The sequence below is a fragment of the Triticum urartu genome, chromosome 2A (genome assembly GCF_056163025.1).
Source record: "Triticum urartu cultivar PI428250 chromosome 2A, HENAU_Tu73, whole genome shotgun sequence".
In the NCBI taxonomy this organism is placed as follows: domain Eukaryota; kingdom Viridiplantae; phylum Streptophyta; class Magnoliopsida; order Poales; family Poaceae; genus Triticum; species Triticum urartu.
The window spans coordinates 627,308,356-627,320,763 of NC_141874.1; positions in this window are offsets into that span (position 1 = coordinate 627,308,356).

The following is a 12,408-nucleotide window of genomic DNA, read 5'->3' on the forward strand; positions in this document are numbered from 1 at the left end:
GCATGCTTCAGTTTTCACTAAGTCTGTGATCTGATTATGTTTTTGCCATGTTCACATGCTTGCAATTGTATTTTCTGATCCCTTTTGGCTCAAGGTCACTAAGGGACTTTTGTTAAGCTCTTTGAGTAGCTCCATGCCATGCTTTACTTGGCCATGTTCAGTTCTTGTAGTATATAGTTTTGTTGCTCCAAAGAGAGCTACTTGATCCGATATTCCAGACAAGTGTTGATTTCACTAAGTCTGAAATCTGTTTACCATATGCATTTTTGCCATGCTTGTTTGAACATGTTAATGGATGAATTGTCCGTAGCTCAGTGCTAGACTTTTGTTAAGCATCTTGAATGCATCCCTACCATGTATTTTGTTGTCATGTTTGAGTTCTGTAACATGTTCATTTCGTTGCATTTAGATGGCTACTTGCTGTAAATCGCAGACCGGTGCCATATTTGAATCGCTTGCCATTTCCAAACCGTAACTCTGATTCCGGCGTTCTTTATATCGTTTTCAAGCGGTTTCATCTCATTTTTCCAGTGGCACACTTGGATTTCCAAGTTGGGGCCAGGTTCTTGCATTTCCTGTCATATCTTGCATATGCATCCCGCATCGCATCCCGCATAGCATATCATCATTGCATCATATTGTTTGAGATCTTGCACGTGGTTGATTGTGTCCTTGTTGCTTGTTTGTCTTGTTTGGGTAGAGCCAGGAGACGAGTTCGCTAACGAGGAGCCCGTTGAGTTTGCTTTCGAGGATCCAGTCAACTCTGACAACTGTGCAGGCAAGATGATCATACCCTCGAAATCACTACTATCTTTGCTATGCTAGATTGCTCGCTCTTTTGCTATGCCAATGCTACGATGCCTACCACTTGATTTCAAGCCTCCCAAATTGCCATGTCAAACCTCTAACCCACCATGTCCTAGCAAACTGTTGATTGGCTATGTTACCGCTTTGCTCAGCCCCTCTTATAGCGTTGCTAGTTGCAGGTGAAGATTGGAGGCCGTTCCTTGTTGGAACATTTATTTGCTTGTTGGGATATCATTATATTGCCATGTTATTTTAATGCATCTATATACTTGGTAAAGGGTGAAAGGCTCGGCCTCTTGCCTAGTGTTTTGTTCCACTCTTGTCGCCCTAGTTTCCGTCATATCGGTGTTATGTTCCCGGATTTTGCGTTCCTTACGCGGTTGGGTTATAATGGGAACCCCTTGATAGTTTGCCTTGATTAAAGCTTTTCCAGCAATGCCCAACCTTGGTTTTACCATTTGCCACCTAGCCTCTTTTTCCCTTGGGTTTCCGGAGCCCGAGGGTCATCTTATTTTTAGACCCCCCGGGCCAGTGCTCCTCTGAGTGTTGGTCCACCTGTCAGCTGCCGGTGGCCACCAGGGGCAACTCTGGGCTGGCCTACCCGTACCTAAGACAATCTGAGTGTGCCCTGAGAAAGAGATATGTGCAGCTCCTATCGGGATTTGTCGGCACATTTGGGCGGTGTTGCTGGTCTTGTTTTAACCTGTCGAAGTGTCTTGAAGAACCGAGATACCGAGTCTGATCGGAACGTCTTGGGAGGAGGTCTATTCCTTTGTTGACCGTGAGAGCTTGTCATGGGCTAAGTTGGGACTCCCCTGCAGGGATTTGAACTTTCGAAAGCCGTGCCCGCGGTTATGGGCAGATGGGAATTTGTTAATGTCCGGTTGTAGATAACTTGAACCTTACTTAATTAAAATGAATCAACTGAGTGTGTTACCGTGATGGCCTCTTCTCGGCGGAGTCCGGGAAGTGGACACGGTGTTGGAGTAATGTATGCGCATGTTGTCCTCTAGTTTCTCGCTCGCGCTTTGCCTCCTCTTCTCGCTCTCTTTTTCGAATAAGTTAGCCACCATATTTGCTAGTCGCTTGCTGCAGCTCCACATATTTTACCTTGCCTTACCTATAAGCTTAAATAGTCTTGATCGCGAGGGTGCGAGATTGCTGAGTCCCTGTGGCTCACAGATTACTATTACACTAGATGCAGGGCCTGATGATTCCACTCCAGGTGACGCGTTTGAGCTCAAGTGGGAGTTCGACGAAGACTCTCAATGTTACTATGTTTCCTTTCCTGATGATCAGTAGTGGTGCTCAGTTGGGGGTGATCGGGACCGTGTCGCATGTTGGGTTCTCTTTTATTTTGGCGCCGTAGTCGGGCCATGAGTGTTTGGATGATGTAATGTTATTTATGTACTTGATTGACGTGGCGAGTGTAAGCCAACTATGTTATCTCCCCTTTTATTACATATATATTACATGGGATGTTGTGAAGATTGCCTAACTTGCGACATATGCCTTCAATGCGATTATGCCTCTAAGTCGTGCCTCGACACGTGGGAGATATAGTCGCATCGAGGGTGTTATAGAGAGTGTCTTAATTAATCTGTTGTGCCTTTCTTGTTCTTTTTAAGTGTCACACTGGGATCATAAGGTGCTGGAAAAGGCTTGCTACCCATACAGCCGAAACAACTCAAGACCTTCTCAACATAACGAGATTGTGTTAAAGTAATCCCACTATCATCCTTAATAAGTTTGATGTTTAGAATCACATCGGCTTCTCATGCCATCATAGATCGCATCAATGTTTATACCAAAGATTAGCATGTCATGCACATACAAACATAGTATAACACTATTGTCCCCACCAAGGCGATAGTAAACACACCTATCAGCCTTCTTAATGAAACATCCCGCGGAAGTCAAAGTTCTTTCAAACTTCTCATGCCATTGCTTAGGTGCCTGTTTCAGACCATCCAAAAGATTTTAACAACTTGCACACCTTTCTCTCTTCACCCTTTACCACAAACCCATCACGTTGATCCATATAGGTTTCCAATTCCAACTCTCCATTTAGGAAAGTTGTCTTTACATCCATTTGATGAATGATAAGACCATAGGAGGCAACCAGGGAAAGTAGCACCCCAATGGTGGTCACTCTAGCCATAGGTGAATAGGCATCAAAGTAATCACTGGTGCAGAGACCTGCTATACAAACGGTTTTTAACCCCTTTCCGCGACAGCGCTTGGAACCGTCGCCAAGTGAGTGTGGGTGATAGGGGGTCCTTTCCACACGACCCAGAAACTGACGGGGATAGGTCCTCCTGGCACACAAAATGAGCTCGTGTGTGATCTGGCGAGGCATCGAAACCCAATCATTTCCATTCGTATGTACATCCCACACGGCGAATCCCAGAAAAACATTTCCGTTCGTATGTATATCACACACAATTTTTGGTGTGGAAATGTTTGTGCAAGGTGGCCTAACGCAAACAGTTCTCTGCCGTCAGCCGTGTGTGATTGTTAATTGACCGAACACGCCTACTTTCTAGGAACCGTGTGGGTTGTTTGAGTTCATCGCCCACGGTGATGTCTGAGTAACCATCTGCAATAGAAAACCACAATAAGTATGGTATGATACGTCTCCAACGTATCTACTTTTCCAAACACTTTTGCCCTTGTTTTAGACTCTAACTTGCATGATTTGAATGGAACTAACCCAGACTAACGCTGTTTTCAGCAGAATTACCATGGTGTTATATATGTGCAGGAACAAACATTCTCGGAATGCCCTGAAACTTCACGGAGCAACTTTTCAGAAAATATGAAAAATACCTGCAAAAGATGAAGGCCAGGGGGCCCACCACCTGTCCACGAGGGTGGGGGGCGCGCCCCCTACCTCGTGGTTCCCCTGTTGCCTCTCTGACTCCAACTCCAACTCCATATATTGTGTTTCGGGAAGAAAAAAATCAAGGAGAAGAATTCATCACGTTTTACGATACGGAGCCACCGCCAAGCCCTAAAACCTCTCGGGAGGGCTGATCTGGAGTCCGTTCGGGGCTCCGGAGAGGGGAATCCGTCGCCATCATCATCATCAACCATCCCCCATCACCAATTTCATGATGCTCACCGCCGTGCGTGGGTAATTCCATCGTAGGCTTGCTGGACGGTGATGGGTTGGATGAGATCTATCATGTAATCGAGTTAGTTTTGTTAGGGTTTGATCCCTAGTGTCCACTATGTTCTGAGATTGATGTTGCTATGACTTTGCTATGCTTAATGCTTGTCACTAGGGCCTGAGTGCCATGATTTCAGATATGAACCTATTATGTTTTCATCAATATATGAGTGTTCTTGATCCTATCTTGCAAGTCTATAGTCACCTATTATGTGTTATGATCTGTTAACCCCGAAGTGACAATAATCGGGATACTTACCGGTGATGACCGTAGTTTGAGGAGTTCATGTATTCACTATGTGTTAATGCTTTGTTCCGGTTCTCTATTAAAAGGAGGCCTTAATATCCCTTAGTTTCTGTAAGGACCCCGCTGCCACGGGAGGGTAGGACAAAAGATGTCATGCAAGTTCTTTTACATAAGCACGTATGACTATATTCGGAATACATGCCTACATTATATCAATGAACTGGAGTTAGTTGTAACGCCCCGAGACCGTTGCGCCAGGTGTCTTCCAGTTATATGCTGTTGTTTCCTTGTCATTTGTTTGCGTGTCATGCATTCTGAGGGAGTCCTAGATTAGGGGGTGTTTGGATAGCCGTACTATACCTTCAGCCGGACTCCTGGACTATGAAGATACAAGATTGAAGACTCCGTCCCGTGTCTGGAAGGGACTTGCCTTGGCGTGGAAGGCAAGCTTGGCGATACGGATATGAAGATCTCCTACCATCGTAGCCGACTTTGTGTAACCCTAACCCTCTCCGGTGTCTATATAAACCGGAGGGTTTTAGTCCGTAGGACAACATATACATCAACAATAATACCATAGGCTAGCTTCTAGGGTTTAGCCTCCTCGATCTCGTGGTAGATCTACTCTTGTACTACCCATATCATCAATATTAATCAAGCAGGACGTAGGGTTTTACCTCCATTGAGAGGGCCCGAACCTGGGTAAAACTTCGTGTCCCTTGCCTCCTGTTACCATCCAGCCTAGACGCACAGTTCGGGACCCCCGACCCGAGATCCGCCGGTTTTGACATCGACATTGGTGCTTTCATTGAGAGTTCCTCTGTGTCGTCGCCGTCAGGCTCGATGGCTTCTACGATCATCAATAGCGATGCAGTCCAGGGTGAGACCTTCCTCCCCGGACAGATCTTCGTTTTCGGCGGCTTCGCACTGCGGGCCAATTCGCTTGGCCGTCTGGAGCAGATCGAAAGCTACGCCCCCGGCCGTCAGGTCAGGTTTGGAAGTTTAAACTACACGGCTGACATCCGCGGGGACTTGATCTTCGACGGATTCGAGCCATTGCTGAGCGCGCCGCACTGTCATGACGAGCACGATCTAGCTCTGCCATCGAACAGTGCCTTGGAGGCCGCACCCGCATCGGCTCCGACCCTTAATTCGGAGCCAACTGCGCCGATCGAGGATGGGCGGTTGGACACTACCTCAGGGGCTGCGACCCCAATGGCAATTGAGCCAAGCACCAGCCCCGTACTCTGCGAGACTCGTGACTCCAAGGAGCCGGACTCCTCTCCGGACTCCGAACCCTCCGCGCGCCTACCGATCGAATCCGATTGCGCGCCGATCATGGAGTTCACTGCCGCATACATCTTTCAGCACTCGCCTTTCGGCGATATCCTGAAGTCATTGAAGTCTCTTTCTTTATCAGGAGAGCCCTGGCCGGACTACGATCAGCATGGTTGGGGTACGGGCGATGAAGAAATTCAAAGCCCACCCACCACCCACTTTGTAGCCATTGTCGACGACTTAACCGACATGCTCGACTTCGACTCCGAAGACATCGACGGTATGGACGCCGATGAAGGAGATGATGAAGAACCAGCGCCTACTAGGCCCTGGAAAGCCACCTCATCGTATGCCATATACATGGTGGACACCCCAAAAGAGGGAGATGGCGATGGAACAGCGGAGTATGACCCCTCCAAGAAACAGCCTAAGCGCCGACGTCAGCGGCGCCGCTCAAAATCCCGCCAAAACAAACAAGGTGATTCCAGGACGAGAGATAATAATACTCCGGAAAGCGCCGAAGAAAACCCCCTCCAGCAAGATTTAGCACAGGAGGATGGAGAAACCAGCCCTCATGAGAGAGCGGTAGACAGAGAGGTCGAGGATGATAATTATATGCCTCCCTCCGAAGACGAGGCAAGCCTCGACGACGATGAATTCGTCGTGCCAGAGGATCCCGTCGAGCAAAAGCGTTTTCAACGCAGGCTTATGGCCACGGAAAGAAGCCTCAAGAAAAAACAACAACAGCTTAGAGCTGATCAAGATTTGCTAGTTGACAGATGGACTGAAGTCCTTGCGGCCGAAGAGCATATACTCGAACGCCCCTCCAAGAGCTAACCAAAGCGCAGGTTGCTACCCCGATTAGAGGAGGAAGCACTTGATGCGGCCGACCGGCCACCTCGTGGTCGCGACAGAGAGGCCTCTCGGCCTTCAACTCAAGCCGCACCCCATACCAAGGCACGGGAATATGCGCCGGACTTACGAGACATGTTGGAGGACAAGGCAAGGCAAACAAGATCGATCTACGGATCACGTGGGCACCCCACGGCTCGAGACGGTAACCGTCACGCCGGCCACAAATTCGGTGGGGCCGACCATAGTAGACAAAGCTCATTGGAGCTACGTCATGATATAGCCCAGTACAGAGGCGCCGTACACCCACTCTGCTTTACAGACGAAATAATGGATCATCAAATCCCCGAGGGTTTCAAACCCGTAAACATCGAATCATATGATGGCACAGCAGATCCTGCGGTATGGATCGAGGATTATCTCCTTCATATCCACATGGCCTGTGGCGATGATTTCCATGCCATCAAATATGTGACGCCCCGAGACCGATGTGCCAGGTGTCTTCCAGTTATTCGCCGTCGTTGCCATGTCATTTGCTTGCGTGTTGCATCTTGTCATGTCATCATGTGCATTGCATCATCATGTTTTCGAAACTTGCATCCATTCGGGTTCTCCCAGTTCCGTCCGTTTTCCGTTCTGAACCCAGACACACTTGCACGCGCCCGCGGCATGTCTGAAATAGTATTTTATAAGTGGCCGGAAAATGTTCTCAGAATGGGTTGAAAGTTGGCGTGCAGTCTTATTTTAGTGTAGGTAGACCGCCTGTTAAATTTCATCGCGTTCGGAGTTCGTTTGATGCCCCAACGTATAACTATAGCGGCATTATAGTCGGTCTAACGCGGGACGTTTTCGATCTCCGGAAACAGTCGCCGGGCCTCTCTCTCTCTTCTCTCCTCTCAGCCTCGCCACAGTTCACCTAGGCCATGCCTACCATCTCTGCACAGTGCATCGAACCCCTCGCGGGCATCCGGAAGTTGTCCCGAACCCGACCTGGAGTGTCGTCACCGTTGGATCCGGATCATCCCCAAACGTCTACCAAACATCTCCTTTTTCCTATTTGGACTTCCTAACTATTTATTTTCTCGATCGCCCGATTACGATCGGAGGGATCCGATAGCCCCAACTTAATCCACCTGCCATATAAATACACAAGGTCCAACCCTAGCCTAGCCTCCTGTCCCATCCATCCTTTCCAATCGCGCCGCCAGTCCACCTGGTCTCCTCCTCGTCTTCCCCACCGAGCCAACCACCGTCTGTCTCAGATCCACCTCCCTCCGACCGCCTCCCATGATTTCCGCGCCACCAAAATCCCCAGCAAATCGCAGCCTCCTCCTTCCCACTTGGAGCCCCTCCCGTGCTCTCCTCCTACAGCTCGCCTCGCCGGAGTTCGGCGCCACCGGAGCACCACCACCAGGGACCTCATCCACCAGGCCGCCTCCCCTGCCCCGTTCCTTTCCTCTCCTTCCCTTTCAAGCTCTCTAGTTCTCTCATGTTCGTCTCTCTCTGTGTCTCTTTCTTCGCAGCGGCCGAGGTCATGGCCGATGCCTTTGTGCAGTCGCTGCCGTCGCCATGAACACCGCCCCGTCGTCTGCATCTCTTCCGGCAGCGCCGCCGCACGTGCCCCCCTCTCGCGCGGAACGGCCTCGCCTCTGCGCCATGCAAACCTTCTGCATCGACCACCTTCGTCGCGCCACCCGTGCTCCTCCGCGCTGGCCAACAGCAACAGTGCACCCCGGCGCCCTGCTCCAGACCCAACCTCACCGGAGCCCCGCAGGTCACCGACCCTTCCTCTCCTTCCTTCAGTCCTCCTCTGTTGTTCTCTCGCTCACGTCTCTCTTGACTGCTCTCTCTGTCTTCGCTGCAGCTAGCCGCCTTGACCACCGATGGGAGATGCCTCCCCTGCCCTGCTCGCGCCTGGATCTAGCCGATGTTGCCCTGCCGACCTCCGCCTGACCTGCGTTCCCAGCCTCCTCCTGCCGGAGTCGCTCGAGCGCCGTCGTGCCATCGTCCAAGTCCCGCATCGCCAAGCCCCTGCATCGCGCCGCTGTTCCCTGCTGCTATTTCTGTTCTTTAGAAATGAGCAGCAGCAACTCGAGCCGCTCGCCCCTCTGCTTCGCACGCTGGACCTCCAAGTCCCTCCTGTGCGCCAAGGCCCAGCCTACGCCCCGTGGCCTGCCTCCTTCCTCTCCACCGCCTTGGGCCAAAGCCCATGGTGAGGCCCCAGTGCCCCCCTTTTTTTTGTTTTTTTCTCTCTGTTGGTCCAGCCTGCCATGCTTCGGCCCGTGTATGTTTTTTCGTGCCCTGTGAATTTGTCTAATTATCCGAAGACTGCTGTTTTACAGATTAGTCCCTCTAGTTCATGCATATAATAACTCACAATTGGTGCATTGGATTAAAATGTTTTATATATGAAAGTTGCTTAAATTTTTGTCTATATTAATAATATCCAACTTTCATGCACGTTTGAAATGTTTAAAATGTTGTTTGATTAAATTTGCTCCTATGCCATGTTAAATGCTTTATTTCATAACTAAATAACCGTAGCTCCGAATTAAATAATCTTTATATGTAAATGGGGTAGAAAAATGCCTAGTTTAACATGGTGTACTTGTTTTGCATTTTTTAATAACTCTAAAATTGTGTTTAGGGCAGAACAGTACCAAATCTAAATTATGCACATGAGGAGTTTTCGGATTTGTTGTTCATTGCTTCCGGCCTCATTTAACCTTGGCTATATAGATAGTTTTACTTTGCTTCACCCTCTTGCCATGTTTAACAACATTTAATATTGTTGGGTACATAAACGAGATCGAACTAAATAACTTGGCGTGGTGTTTCGTCAATATGCAACTCGTTGCATATTGAGCTCCACTTAATTTGTAGGATTGCTTGTGCACTTTGCCATGCCATGCCTCATTAAACCGGACATGCATCATACTTGTTTGCGCATCGTACCATGTTCATGTGTGGTTTGTTTACTATGTTGTGTGCTTCTTTCCGGTGTTTGCTTATTCGGGTTGGTTCCGATAACGTCGCGTTTGTGAGGACCCATTCGACTACGTCCGTTTGTCTTCTTCATGGACTCGTTCTTCTTCCTTGCGGGATTTCAGGTAAGATGATCATACCCTCGAAATCACTTCTATCCTTGCTTGCTAGTTGCTCGCTCTTTTGCTATGCCTATGCTGCGATACCTACCACTTGCTTATCATGCCTCCTATATTGTTGAGCCAAGCCTCTAACCCACCTTGTCCTAGCAAACCCTTGTTTGGCTATGTTACCACTTTGCTCAGCCCCTCTTATAGCGTTGTTAGTTGTAGGTGAAGATTGAAGTTTGTTCCTTGTTGGAACATGGAGATGTTGTTCCTTGTTGGAACATGCTTACTTGTTGGGATATCACAATATCTCTTATCTAATTAATGCATATATATACTTGGTAAAGGGTGGAAGGCTCGGACTTATGCCTGGTGTTTTGTTCCATTCTTGCCGCCCTAGTTTCCGTCATATCGGTGTTATGTTCCCGGATTTTGCGTTCCTTACGCGGTTGGGTGATAATGGGAACCCCTTGACAGTTCGCCTTGAATAAAACTCCTCCAGCAAGGCCCAACCTTGGTTTTACCATTTGCACTAACAACCTATAACCTTCCTTTGGGTTTTCGCGAGCCCGAGGGTCATATTTATTTTAAACCCCCCCCAGGCCAGTGCTCCTCTGAGTGTTGGTCCGAAACGGGCAGCCTGCGGGGCCACCTCAGGCAACTCGAGGATTGGTTTTACTCGTAGCTTGACCTATCCAGTGTGCCCTGAGAACGAGATATGTGCAGCTCCTATCGGGATTTGTCGGCGCATCGGGCGGCTTTGCTGGTCTTGTTTTACCATTGTCGAAATGTCTTGTAACCGGGATTCCGAGTCTGATCGGGTCTTCCCGCTAGGAGGAATATCCTTCGTTGACCGTGAGAGCTTGTTATGGGCTAAGTTGGGACACCCCTGCAGGGATTTGAACTTTCGAAAGCTGTGCCCGTAGTTATGGGCAGATGGGAATTTGTTAATGTCCGGTTGTAGAAAACCTGAAGTTGACCTTAATTAAAATACATCAACCGCGTGTGTTACCGTGATGGTCTCTTCTCGGCGGGGTCTGGGAAGTGAACACGGTGTTGGAGTAATGTTTGACGTAGGTTGTTCTAGGATCACTTCTTGATCATAGATTCTCGACCGTGCTTTTGCCTTCTCTTCTCGCTCTCATTTGCGTTGTTAGCCACCAAATATGCTAGTCGCTTGCTACAGCTCCACCTCATACCTTTACCTTACCCATAAGCTTAAATAGTCTTGATCGCGAGGGTGCGAGATTGCTGAGTCCCCGTGACTCACAGATACTTACAAAACCATCTTGCAGGTGCCGATGGGTCCGTGCAGATGATGCAACCAAGCTCAGGAGGAGCCCGATGAAGATCTTGTCCTTTGTGTTGTTTCGTTCTAGTTGATCAGTAGTGGAGCCCAGTTGGGGTCGATCGGGGACCTTGTCGCATTTGGGGTTCTTCTTTTATTTTGGTTCCATAGTCGGACCTTTATTGTATTTGGATGTTGTAATGCTTTATTCATGTATTGTGTGAAGTGGCGATTGTAAGCCAACTATGTATCTCTTTTCCCTTATGTATTACATGGGTTGTGTCAAGATTACCTCACTTGCGACATTGCTTTCAATGTGGTTATGCCTCTAAGTCGTGCTTCGACACGTGGGAGATATAGCCACATCGAGGGTGCTACAAAATACCTCCCACTCAAGCTTAAAGGACCAGCTCAGCATTGGCTTAACAGCTTACCAACAGGATCAATCAGTTGTTGGGAGGACCTGGAAGCCGCATTCCTTGACAATTTCGGGGGCACTTATGTGCGACCCCGAGACGCCGATGACCTAAGTCACGTAATTCAGCAGCCAGAGGAATCAACCAGGCAATTCTGGACACGGTTCCTAACAAAGAAAAATCAAATAGTCGACTGTACGGACGCTGAGGCCCTAGCAGCCTTCAAGCACAATATCTGTGACGAGTGGCTGGCCCGGCACCTTGGACAGGAAAAGCCGAAATCTATGGCAGCACTCACGACACTCATGACCCGCTTTTGCGCGGGATAAGACAACTGACTTGCTCGTAGCAACAATATGACAAAAAACCCTGGTAATTCGGACACCAGGGACAGTAGTGGCAGGTCGCGTCGCAACAAGCAAAAGCGCCGCATTAACAGCGACAATGCTGAGGATACGACAGTTAATGCCGGATTCAGAGGCTCTAAATCCGGTCAGCGGAAAAAGTCATTCAAAAGGAATCCTAGGGGCCCGTCCAGTTTGGACCGAATACTCGACCGCTTGTGCCAGATACATGGCACCCCTGAAAAGTCGGCTGACGGTGTCTTGGACTAGGGGGTACTCATCACATCGTCTCCCGATCAGTTGGATTGGGCCGAGAACCCCCATGGCCGCATACTCATGGGCCAGTTCGGACAGCTGCCGCATACAAGGAAGATTCCACAAGACTTGACGATCAAGACAAGGACTCCACCCCACCGACGTATTCGGCTAGGACTCTTGTTATCCTAGGCCTCTGGTGCATTATATAAACCGAGGCCAGGCTAGTCGATAGAGATATACAACAATCATACCATAGGCTAGCTTCTAGGGTTTTAGCCCGTACGATCTCGTGGTAGATCAACTCTTGTAACACTCATATCATCAATATCAATGAAGCAGGACGTAGGGTATTACCTCCATCAAGAGGGCCCGAACCTGGGTAAACATCGTGTCCCCTGCCTTCTGTTACCATCGATCCTAGACGCACAGTTCGGGACCCCCTACCTGAGATCCGCCGGTTTTGACACCGACATTGGTGCTTTCATTGAGAGTTCCGATGTGTGATCGGCAAAAGGATCGATGGCTCATCTGCAGGTCAACTGCGATGCCGGCATCTTCGTCGCCGGCTCGACTGGTCACCTTGGCTCGACCAAGGACCATGCTCCATCTCTGATCGTCATGTTCGGACGAGGTTCTTCATCAACATCAACTCCG